The sequence below is a fragment of the Globicephala melas genome, chromosome 7, assembly GCF_963455315.2.
Source record: "Globicephala melas chromosome 7, mGloMel1.2, whole genome shotgun sequence".
Classification (NCBI taxonomy): Eukaryota; Metazoa; Chordata; class Mammalia; order Artiodactyla; family Delphinidae; genus Globicephala; species Globicephala melas.
In genome coordinates, this window is record NC_083320.1 from 61,123,400 (window position 1) to 61,137,134 (window position 13,735).

Below are 13,735 nucleotides of genomic sequence, written 5' to 3' on the forward strand. Positions count from 1 at the left end.
TACTGTTACATATTTTAGTATAGAATTATCAAGTACAAGAATTATATTCTGGGGGCTTCTCTGGTGGCGCAGTGGTTGAGAATCTGCCTGCCAATGCAGGGGACATGGGTTCGAGCCCTGGTCTGGGAAGATCCCACATGCCGCAGAGCAACTGGGCCCGTGAGCCACAATTACTGAGCCTGCGCATCTGGAACCTGTGCTCCGCAAAAAGAGAGGCCGCGATAGTGAGAGGCCCCCGCACTGTGATGGAAGAGTGGCCCCCGCTTGCCGCAACTAGAGAAAGCCCTCGCACAGAAACGAAGACCCAACACAGCCATAAATAATAAATAAATTAATTAAATTAAAAAAAAATTCAGGGCTTCCCTGGTGGCGCAGTGGTTGAGAGTCTGCCTGCCGATGCAGGGGACACAGGTTCGTGTCCCGGTCCGGGAGGATCCCACATGCCACGGAAAGGCTAGGCCTGTGAGCCATGGCCGGTGAGCCTGTGCGTCTGGAGCTTGAGCTCCGCAACGGGAGAGGCCACAACAGTGAGAGGCCCGCGTACCGCAAAAAAAAAAAAAAAAAAAATTCTGCTACTTGGTGACAAATAATGCCGATTATAAACCTAAGTGGTGATCTTAAAAGGTCAAGGTGATAGCTAGAATACAGTTTAACTTTGATCCATTTTAGTAGGTTACTTTATATGTTAGGTCCAGAAGTTACCTGAAGTTCAAAATATTGAAATAGAACTGAAAGATTAGGAAAAGCTGTATATCTTGTGGCACATGATACTTGCATGTTAATAAAGACTATTGACTGAAAAGAAAAATAGTACCTGCCTTTCAGGCACCTAGCACTAAAAGTGGGTTCAGAAGGTCCTCCAACTAATATGGCATGAGCTCTGACCAGTCAGAACAAATGCTGGCCATAGTGCAGAAGAGAGGGTCAAGAGTAATTGTGGGACACTCTGAGGAAGGGATGGGACCAGTTGGGGTACGAACTCGGGAGACTCCAAGCAGCAGCCATTTATCAATCAATGTGGAGATGTTTCTGTATTTTAACTCATATCTGTGCATAGTTGCTTAGTATGAGCCCTGCCTGTCATCAGTGACGTAAGGTAGACTCCATAAATGACTCCCTTCACTCCAGCACATGCAGCTATTTTGGAAGTTTACACAGCTAATGACTTGCACATCCAAGGCACATGACTATTTTGGGTTGGAGACCTAACTGGTCTCTGTTTCCAGAACTATTTTTTCTTCACTTTAGAAATGCTATTTGGATCTCAAGATTGTTTCTGTTCAAGCCACCATGAATATTAAATATCATCATGGTGGTTGCTGGACTGATGAAAAAATTAATGTTTCTTTTTGACAATTTAGACTTCATCAGTAGGAATGTTTTAGAATTTTATTCCTGTGAGCTTCCTTCCCAGAGGTATGGAATATATCCACACATAGTTATTAGTAAAAAACTTTTTCCCTGATAGTAACCACAAAGCAAAAATCTACAGTAGATACACAAAAGATGAAAGAATTTAAGCACACCACTACAGAAAAAGCATAAATGAAGAGAACAAGAAGAAAGGAACAAAGGAACTACAAAACAGGAAACAACAAAATGGCAATAAGTAAATACCTATCAATAATTACTTAAAATGTATATGGACTAAATTCTCCAATCAAAAGATAAGAGTGGCTGAATAGATAAAAAGGCAAGACCCATGTAGATGTAAGGACACACACAGACTGAAAGTGAAGGGATGAAAATAGATATTCATGCAAATGGAAACCAAAAGCTGGAGTAGCTATACTTGTATCAGACAAAATAGACTTTGAGACAAAGAAAGTAATAAGAGATAAAGAAGGGCATTATATAATGATAAAGGGATCAATTCATAAACAGGATATAACATTTGCAAATATTTCTACACCTAACAGAAGCATATAAGTATATAAAGCAAATATTAACAGATGTAAAGGGAGAAATAGTAATACAATAACAGTGGGGGACTTTAATATTCACCTTCGTGAATGGATACATCATCCAGACAGAAAATACGGAAACATCAGCCTTAAATGACACAGTAGGCCAGATGGACTTAACAGACTTGAACAACATGGGTTGGGGCAGCAACCCCCCATGCAGTCAAATTCATGTATAACTTTTGACTCCTCCAAAACTAATAGCCTAGTATTGGCCAGAAACCTTGCTGATAACACAATCGATCAACACATTTTGTATGTTATATGTATTATATACTGTATTCCTAAAATAAAGCTAGAGAAAAGAAAATGATAAGGAAGAGAAAATACATTTACGGTACTGTACTTGTTGATACCGTTAAGTTTACATTGTTTACAAGATGAATCATCTGTCAGTAAAATATTGTCTTATACAAAACACTGCAGATATGTGTATTATTAACACTAGACATCAAAAATGAAAAAATTCATATTTATTTACAGGTATAACAATTCATGCATTGATAATGAAGAAGCAGTAATATGATCGTTTTATGGTAGTCTTGTGTAATCCATAGGAATACATCACAGTATCCTAGCCTACACACTAATGAATGAATCACTGAAAATTTTATGGCACAACGTATCAGTCGTACTCATAATATAGTATTGGAAACACTGTTACACATTTAAAAAAAATTTATCTGTGAAGATAGGTTGATACTCAGTTTTCTCTAATTACGAGAAAGAGGCATACTGTATGGTAATATAATTCTTTGAAAGCAAAACTATAAAACAGTAAGAAAACTAACACATTATTAGTTTCATATTAAATATCACTCACCTTATGTCTATGTAAGGATAGACTATCCACTTCAATACAAGTCTTGTGCACAATGTTCTACACATATATTTTCGTATATTTATTGAAAAAAAAATCTATGTATAAGTGCCCCCACACAACTCAAACCCATGTTGACAAGAGTCAACTGTATATAGAACATTCTATCCAAAAGCAGCTAAATACACATTCTTCTCAAGTTGCACATGCAACATTCTCCAGGATAGATCATATGTTAGGCCACAAAACAAGTCTTAATAAATGTAAGATTGAAATCATATCAAGAATCTTTTCCATCCACAATGGCTTGAAACTAGAAATCAATTACAAGAAGAAAACTGGAAAATTCACAAGTATGTGGAGATTAAACAACATACTACTGAACAACGAGCAAGTCAAAGAATAACTCAAAATAAATTTTAGAACACCTTGAGACAAACGAAAATGGAAATGCAACATAGCAAAACTTAAGAGATGCATCAAAAGCTGTTCTAAGAGAGGTTCATAGTGATAAATGCCTACCTTAAGAAACAAGAAAAATTTCAAATCACAATCTTACTTTACACTTCAAGCAAAAGAAGAACAAACAAAACCCAAAGTTAGAAGAAAGGAAATTATGAAATCAGCAGAAATAAAACAGGGGCTTAAAAAAACAATAGAAAACATAAAACTAAGCTGGTTCTTTGAAAAGATAAACAAAAATTGACAAAACTTCAGCTAGACTAACCAACAAAAAAGAGGACTCAAAATCAGAAATGAAAAAGATGTTACAACTGATACCAAAGAAATACAAAGGATCATAGAGACTGCTATGAATAATTATACATCAACAAATTTGACAACCTAGAGAAAAGGATAAATTCCTAGTAACATACAACCTACCAAGACTGAATTATGAAGAAACAGAAAATCTGAACACACCAATTACTAATAAGGAGATTGAATCGGTAATCAAAAACCTCCCAACGTGGGCTTCCCTGGTGGCGCAGTGGTTGAGAGTCCGCCTGCCGATTCAGGGGACACGTGTTCGTGCCCCAGTCCGGGAGGATCCCACATGCCACGGAGCAGCTGGGCCCGTGAGCCATGGCCGCTGAGCCTGCGCATCTGGAGCCTGTGCTCTGCAGCGGGAGAGGCCACAGCAGTGAGAGGCCCGCGTACCGCCAAAAAAAACAAAACAAAAAAACAAACAAAAAAACCTCCCAACAAACAAAAGTCCAGGAACAGATGGCTTTACTGCTGAATTCTACCAAACATTAAACAATACACACCAATTCTTCTTAAACTCATCCAAAAAAAAAGACAGAAAAGGAGAGAACACTTCCAAACTCATTTTACAAGGCTAACATTACCCTGACACCAAAACCAGACAAGGATGACACCAGAAAAGATAATTACAAGGAAATATCCCTAATGTACATAAATGTGAAAATCCTCAACAAAATATTAGCCAACCTAATTCAACAATGCATTAAAAAAAATCATGCACCATGACTGAATAAGTGGGATTTACTCCAGGAATGGAAGGAGTAAATCATCTGCAATTCAATATCATATGCTGCATTAACAAAATGGATAAAAATCTTATGATCAAAGGTATTTCTAAATGGGCTTAGGAGATTAGCATGCTTCATTTCCAGAATATTTCTGCAGTGATTCAGGAGCTGGAGACAAGATGGCAGAGTAGAAGTACTTGAGCTCACCTCCTCTCACAAAAACACCAGAATCACAACTAACTGCTAAAGAACCATCAACAAAAAAAGACTTGAATCTACCAAAAAAAAAAAGACATTCTACACCCAAAGACAAAGAGGAAGCCACAACAAGGTGATAGGAGGGGTGCTGTCATGATCTAATCCAATTCCACACCTGCCAGGTGGGCAACCCACAAACTGGAAAGTAATTATATTGCAGAGGATCTCCCATAGGAATGAGTTCTAAGCCCCATATCAGGCTCCCCAGCCTGGCGGGTCTGGCATTGGGAGGAGGAGCCCCCAGAGCTGGTTTTGAAGGCCAGTGGGGCTTGAGTTCCAGAGCTCCACAAGACTGGGGGAAACAGATACTCCACTCTTGGAGAGTGCACACAAGTTTTTATGTGCACTGGGGCCCAGGGCAAAGCAGTCACTCCATAGGCGCTGGGGCCACACCTCCCTGAGAGGTGTGGAGGGTCTCCCGGGGAGGCAGGGGCTGGCTGTGGCTCACTGTAGGGACAAGGACACTAGCAGACACCCCAGGGAATACCCATCAGCATAAGCTCTCCCGGAGGTTGCCATTTTGGCACCAACACCCGACCCTACCCAACATCCTGCAGGCTCCAGTGCTGGGATGCCTCAGCGTCCCAGGGTGGGAACACAGCCAATGCCCATCAGCAGACAGGCTGCCTAAAGTCACCCTGAGCCAAAATCCACCTATAAACACACTCCTTGACATGGCCCTGCCCACCAGAGGGATAAGACCCAGCTTTAGCCACCAGTGGGCAGGCACCAGTCCCTTCCACCAGGAGGCCTACACAAGCCCCTAGACCAACCTCACACACCTGGGGGCAGACACCAGAACCAAGAAGAATTACAATCCTGCAGGCTGAGGAATGGAGACCACAAACACAGAAAGTTAAACAGAATGATATATGTTCCAGATGAAGGAACAAGATAAAACCCCAGAAGAACAACTAAGTGAAGTGGAGACAGGCAATCTACCTGAAAAAGAATTCAGAGTAATGACAGTAAAGATGATCCAAGATCGTCAAAAAAGAATGGAGGCACAGACCTAGAGAATCCAAGAAATGTTTAATAAAGAACTAGAAGTTTTAAGGAACAAACAGAAATAAACAATACAATAACTGAAATGAAAAATACACTAGAATGAATCAATAGCAGAATAAATGGGACAGAACGAATAAGTAAGCTGGAAGAAAGACTGGTGGAAATCACTGCCAGGGAACAGAATAAAGAAAAAAGGATGAAAAGAAATGAGGACAGTCTAAGAGACCGCTGGGACTACATTAAATGCACCAACATTCATATTATAGGAGTCCCAGAAGGAGAAGAGAAAAGGCCTGAGAAATTATTTGAAGAGATAATAGCCCAAAACATCCCTAACATGAGAAAGGAAACATTCACTTGAGTCCAGGAAGTGCAGAAAGTCCATGCAGGATAAACCCAAGGAGGAACACACTGAGACACATAATAATCAAGCTGACAAAAATTAAAGACAAAGAGAAAATATTAAAAGCAACAAGGGAAAAGCAACAAATAACATACAAGGGCATAAGGTTATCTGCTGATTTTTCAGCAGAAACACTGCAGGCTAGAAGGGAGTGGCATGATATATGTAAAGTGATGAAAGGCAAAAACCTACAACCAAGAACACTCTACCACCAAGGCTCTCATTCAGATTCAATGGAGAAATAAAAAGCTTTACAGACAAGCAAAAGCTAAAAGAATTCAGCACCACCAAACCAGTTTCACAACAAATGCTATAGGAACTTCTCTAGATGGAAAAGAAACAGACACAACTAGAAACAAGAAAATTATGAATGGGAAAGCTCACCAGTAAAGGCAAACATACAGTAAAGGTAGGACTCTTCCACAAACAAATATGATATTAAAGCCAGCAATCGTGAGGAGAGTACAAATGCAGGATACTGGAAATGCATTTGAAATTAAGAGACCAGCAACTTAAAACAAACTTGTATATATACAGACTGCTATAACAAAACCTCATAGTAACCACAAACCAAAAATCTACAATAGACATGCAAAAAAGAAAAAGCAATCCAAACACAACACTAAATGTAGTCATCAAATCACAAGAGAACAAAAGAGGAAGGGAAGAAAACAGACCTACAAAAACAAATCCAAAACAACTAACAAGAAGGCAATAAGAACATATATAATTACCTTAAATGTAAATGGATTAAAGGCTTCAACCAAAAGACATAGACTGGCTGAATGGATAGAAAAACAAGACCCATATATATATTGTCTACAAGAGACCCACTTCAGATCTAGGGACACAGAAAGACTGAAAGTGAGGGGATGGAAAAAGAAATTCCGTGCAAATGGAAATCAGAAGAAAGCTGGAGTAGTAACAGTCATATCAGACAAGATAGACTTTAAGATAAAGACTATTATAAGAGACAAGGAAGGACATTACATAATGATCAAGGGATCAATGCAAGAAGAAGATATAACAATCGTAAATACTTATGAATCCAACACAGGAGAACCTTAATACGTAAGGCAAATGCTAACATAAAAGGGGAAACAGACAGTAGCACAATAATAGTGGGGGGAATTCCCTGGTGGCACAGTGGTTGGGGGTCCGCCTGCCAATGCAGGGGACACAGGTTCAAGCCCTGGTCTGGGAGGATCCTACATGCCACGGAGCAACTAAGCCCATGCACTACAGCTGCTGAGCCTGCACTCTAGAGCCCACAAACCACAACTACTGAGCCCACGTGCCACAACTGCTGAAGCCCGTGCGCCTAGAGCCTGTGTTCCACTACACGAGAAGCCACCACAGTGAGAAGCCCACACACTGCAATGAGGAGTGGCTCCCGCTAGCCGCAACTAGAGAAAGCCCACGTGCAGCAATGAAGACCCAACGCAGCCAAAAATAAATGAATAATGAAATGGAGAGATGAAGCTATGTCTTAATATTAAAAAAAATAATAGTGGGGGACTTTAACACCCCACTTACACCAATGGACAGATTATCCAGACAAAAAATAAATAAGGAAACACAAGCTTTAAATGGCACAACAGACCAAATAGAGTTAATTAATATTTATAGGACACTCCTCATGAAAGCGGCAGAATACAGTTTCTTCTCAAATGCTCACAAAACATTCTCCAGGATAGATCACATCTTGGGTCACAAATAAAGCCTTGGTAAATTTAAGAAAATTAAAATCATATCAAGCATCTTTTCCGACCACAATGCTATGAGATTAGAAATCAATTACAGGAAAAAAAAACTGTAAAAAATACAAACACATGGAAGCTAAACAATAGGCTACTAAATAACCAAGAGATCACTGAAGAAATCAAAGAGGAAATCAAAAAATACCTAGAAACAAATACAATGAAAACAAGATGACCCAAAACCTATAGGATGCAGCAAAAGCAATTCTAAAAGGGAAGTTTATAGCAATACAATCCTACCTCAAGAAATAAGAAAAATCTCAAATAAACAATCTAACCTTACTAGAGAAAGAACAAAAAAAAGAACCCCCAAGTTAGTAGAAGGAAAGAAATCATAAAGATCAGAGCAGAAATAAATGAAATAGAAACAAAGAAAACAGTAGCAAAGATCAATAAAACTAAAAGCTGGTTCTTTGAGAAGATAAACAAAATTGATAAACCTTTAGCCAGACTCATCAAGAAAAAGAGGAAGAGGACTCAAATCAATAAAATTAGAAATGAAAAAGGAGAAGTAACAATTGACATCACAGAAATACAGAGGATCATGAGCAACTACTACAAGCAACTCTATGCCACTAAAATGGACAACCTGGTAGAAATGGACAAATTCTTAGAAAAGTACAACCTTCCAAGACTGAACCAGGAAGAAATAGAAAATATGAACAGACCAATCACAAGCAATGACATTGAAACTGATTAAAAATCTTCCAACAAACAAAAGTCCAGGACCAGATAGCTTCACAGCTGAATTCTAGCAAACATTTAGAGAAGAAATAACACCTATCCTTCTCAAAGTCTTCCAAAAAAAATTGCAGAGGATGGAACACTCCCAAACTCGTTCTACAAGGCCACCATCACGCTGATACCAAAACCAGGCAAAAATATCACAAAAAAAGAAAATTACAGCCCAATATCACTGATGAACAAAGATGCAAAAATCCTCAACAAACTACTAGCAAACTGAATCCAACAGCACATTAAAAGGATCATACACCATGATCAAGTGGGGTTTATCCCAGGGATGCAAGGATGTTTCAATATCTGCAAGTCAATCAGTGTGATAGCCCACATTAACAAATTGAAGAGGGGAGTTCCCTGGTGGCCCAGTGGTCAGGATTCTGGGCTTTCATTGCCATGAGCTGGGTTCAATCCCTGGATAGGGAACTAAAATCCTGCAAGCTGTGTGGTGGCACGGCCAAAAACAAAAACAAAAACAAAACAAATTGAAGAATAAAAACTATATGATCATCTCAGTAGATGTAGAAAAAGCTTTTGATGAGATTTAACACCATTTATGATAAAAACTCTCCAGAAAGTGGGAATAGAGAGAACCTACCTCAACATAATAAAGGCCATATATGACAAAGCCATAGCTAACATCACACTCAATGATGAAAAGGTGAAAGCATTTCCTCCAAGATCAGGAACAAGACAAGGATGTCCACTCTCATCACTTTTATTCAACATAGTCTTGGAAGTCCTAGCCACAGCAAAGAAAAAGAAATAAAAGGAATCCAAACTGGAAAAGAAGTAAAACTGTCACTGTTTGCAGATAACATGATACTATATATAGAAAATCCTAAAGATGCTACCAGAAAACTACTAGAGCTCATCATGAATTTGATGAGGTTGCAGGATATAAAATTAATACATTGAAATCAGTTACATTTCTATACACTAACAATGAAAGATCAGAAAGAGAAATTAGGCAAACAATCCATTTACCATTGAATCAAAAAGAATAAAATACCTAGGAATAAACCTATCTAAGGAGGCAAAAGACTTGTACTATGAAAACTATAAGACGCTGATGAAATAATTTGAAGATGACACAAACAGCTGGAAAGATATACCATGTTCTTAGATTGAAAGAATCAATCTTGTCAAAATGACTATATTACCCAAGGCAATCTACATATTCAATGCAATCTCTATTAAACTACCAATGGCATTTTTCACAGAAATAGAACAACAAATTTTAAAATTTGTATGGAAACACAAAAGACCCCAAATAGCCAAAGCAATCTTGAGAAAGAAAAACAGAGCTGGAGGAATCAGGCTCCCTGACTTCAGACTATGCTACAACTCTACAGTAGTCAAAACAGTATGGTACTGGCACAAAAACAGAAATATAGATCAATGGAACAGGATAGAAAGACCAGAAATAAACCCACACACCTATGGTCAGTTAATCTACAACAAAGGAGGCAAGAATATACAGCAGAGAAAAGATAGTCTCTTCAATAAGTGATGCTCGGAATACTGGACAGCTACATGTACAAGAATGAAACTAGAACATTCTCTAACACCATACCCCAAAATAAACTCAAAATGCATTAAAGACCTAAATATAAGACTGGGTACTATAAAACTCTTAGAGGAAAACACAGGCAGAACACTCTTTGACATAAATCGCAGCAATATCTTTTTGGGTCCACCTCCTAGAGTAATGAAGATAAAAACAAAAACACACAAACGGGACATAATTAAACTTAAAAGCTTTTGCAGGGCTTCCCTGGTGGCGCAGTGGTTGAGAGTCCGCCTGCCAATGCAGGAGACACGGGTTCGTGCCCCGGTCCGGGAGGATCCCACATGCTGCAGAGTGGCTGGGCCCGTGAGCCATGGCCCTGAGCCTGTGAGGCCACAACAGTGAGAGGCCCGTGTACCGCAAAAAAAAAAAAGCTTTTGCACAACACAGGAAACCATAAACAAAAAGACAACCCACAGAATAGGAGAAAATATTGGTAAATGAAGTGACTGACAAGGGATTAATCTCCAAAATATATAAACAGTTGATGCAGCTCACTATCAAGAAAGCAAACAACCTGGGCTTCCCTGATGGTGCAGTGGTTAAGAATCTGCCTGCCAATGCAGGGAGACACGGGTTCAAGCCCTGGTCTGGGAAGATCCCAAATGCCACGCAGCAACTAACCACATGCGCCACAACTACTGAGCCTGCACTCTAGAGCCTGCGAGCCACAACTAGTGAGCCCCCATGCCACAACTACTGAAGCCCGTGCGCCTACAGCCTGTGCTCTGCAACAAGAGGAGCCACCACAATGAGAAGCCTGCGCACTGCAACGAAGAGTAGCTCCCACTCGCCGCAACTAGACAAAGCCCACACGCAACAATGAAGTCCTAACACAGCCAAAAAATAAATAAATTAAAAAAAAAACCCAATAAAAAAATGGGCAGAAGATCTATATAGACATTTCTCCAAAGAATACGTATGGATGGCTAACAAGCAAATGAAAAGATGCTCAACATCGCTAATTACTAGAGAAATGCAAATCAAAACTACAATGAAGTTATCACCTCACACTGGTGAGAATGGCCATCGTTAAAAAATCTACAAACAATAAATGCTGGAGAAGGTGTGGAGAAAAGGGGATCCTCCTACACTTTTGGTGGGAATGCAAATTGGTACAACCATTACGGAGAACAGTTTGGAGGTTCCTTTAAAAACTAAATACAGGGACTTCCCTGGTGGCGCAGTGGTTGAGAGTCTGCCTGCCGATGCAGGGGACACGGGTTCGTGCCCCGGTCCGGGAAGATCCCACATGCCGTGGAGCAGCTGGGCCCGTGAGACATGGCCGCTGAGCCTGTGCGCCATGGCTGCTGAGCCTGTGCATCCGGAGCCTGTGCTCCACAACGGGAGAAGCCACAACAGTGAGAGGCCCGCGTACCACAAAACAAACAAACAAACAAAAAAAACTAAATACAGAACTACCATATGATCCAGCAATCCCACTCCTGAGCATATGTTTGGAGAAAACCATAATTCAAAAAGATACATACATTCCAATGTTCATTGCAGCACTATTTACAATAGCCAAGACGTGGAAGCAACCTAAATGTCCCTTGACAGCAGAATGGATAAGAAAGATGTGGTGCATATATACAATGGAATATTACTCATCCATTAAAAATGATGAAATAACATCATTTGCAGCAACGTGGATGGACCTTGAGATTATCATACTAAGTGAAGTAAGTCAGACAGAGAAAGACAAATATCATATGATATCACTTATATGTGTAATCTAAAAAAAGATACAAACGAACTTAGTTACAAAACAGAAACAGACTCACAGACTTCAAAAACAAACTTATGGTTACCAAAGGTGAAAGGAAAGGGGAGGGGTAAATCAGGAGTTTGGGATTAACATATACACACTACTCTATATAAAATAGATAATCAATAAGGACCTACTATATAGCATAAGGAACTCTACTCAATATTCTGTAATAATCTATATGGGAAAAGAATCTGAAAAAGAATGGACATATGGATATATATAACTGAATTACTTTGCCATACACCTGAAACTAACACACTATTTCAAATCAACTATAATATAAAATAAAAATTAAATTTAAAAATCTTATGATCTCAATAGATAGAGAAAAAACATTTGACAAAAATTTAATTTCCATTTATGATTCAAAAAATCTCAACAAAGTGGCCTTGAAGGAACATATTTCAACATAATAAAGGCCATATATGACAAGCTCACAGCTAACATCATACTCAACAGTGAAAACCTGAAAGCTCTTCCTCCAAAATCAGGAACAAGAGAAGGATGCCCACTCTCACAACTTTTATTCAATATAATATTGGAAAGCCTAGCCAGAGCATTTAGGCAAGAAAAATAAATAAAAGGCATCTAAATTCACAAGGAAGCAGTAAAAATGCCACTATTTGCAGATGACATGATATATAGAAACCCCAAAGTCTCCACACACACACAAAACTGTTAAAACTAATCACAAATTAAACAAACTTTCAGGATTCTGAAACAATACACAAAAATCTACTGTGTTTCTATTCAGTAATAACTATCACAAAGAGAAATTAAGAAAACAATCCAATTTACAATTGCATCAGAAAGAATAAAATACCTAGGAATAACTTTAAGCAGAGAGATGAAAGACATGTAAACTATAAGACACTGATGAAAGAAACTGAAGAAGGCACAAATAAATGGAAAGATATTCCATGTTCATGGATTGGAAGAATAGTGCTAAAATGTCCATACTAGTCAAAACAAGCTACAGATTCAATGCAATCCCTATCAAAATTCCGATGGCATTTTTTTCACAAAAATAGAGCAAAAAATCCTAAAATTCATACGGAAACACAAAAGACCCAAACAGCAAAAGCCATCTTGAGAAAGAAGAACAAAGTTTAAGTCCTCATACTCTGTGACTTCAAACTATATTTCAAAGCTATAGTAATCAAAACAAACACAAATATAGATCAATGGAATAGACTAGAGAGCCCAGAAATAAACCCATGCATATATGGTCAATTAATTTATGACAAGGAGCCAAGAATATACAATGGGGAAAGGGCGGTCTCTTCAATAAGTGGTGTTGAAAAAACTAGACAGCCACATACACGAGAATGAAACTGGACCACTATCTTATCTCATACACAAAAAGTAACTCAAAATGGATGACAGTCTTGAACTTAAGGCTTAAAATCATAAAACTCCTAGAAGAACAGGTGGTAAGCTCCTTGACATAGGTCTTGGTGAGGACATTTTTGTATTTGACAACAAAAGCAAAGGCAACAAAAGCAAAAGTAAACAAGTGGGACTACATCAAATAAAAAAGCTTCTGGGGCTTCCCTGGTGGTGCAGTGGTTGAGAGTCTGCCTGCAGATGCAGGGGACATGCGTTCGTGCTCTGGTCCGGGAAGATCCTACATGCCGCGGAGTGGCTAGGCCCATGAGCCGTGGCCGCTGAGCCTGTGCTCTGCAACGGGAGAGGCCACAACAGTGAGAGGCCCGCATAGCGCAAAAAAAAAAAAAAGCTTCTGCACAGCAAAGGAAACCATGAACAAAATGAAAAAACCTACCAAGTGGGAAAAATATTTGCAAATGTCATATATATGATAAGGGGTTAATATCCAAAATATATAAAGAACTCATAAAACTCAATAGCAAAAAACTAAACAATCCAGTTTAAAAAAATGGACAAAAGATCTGAGTAGACTTTTCTCCAAGGAAGACATTCAGATGGCCA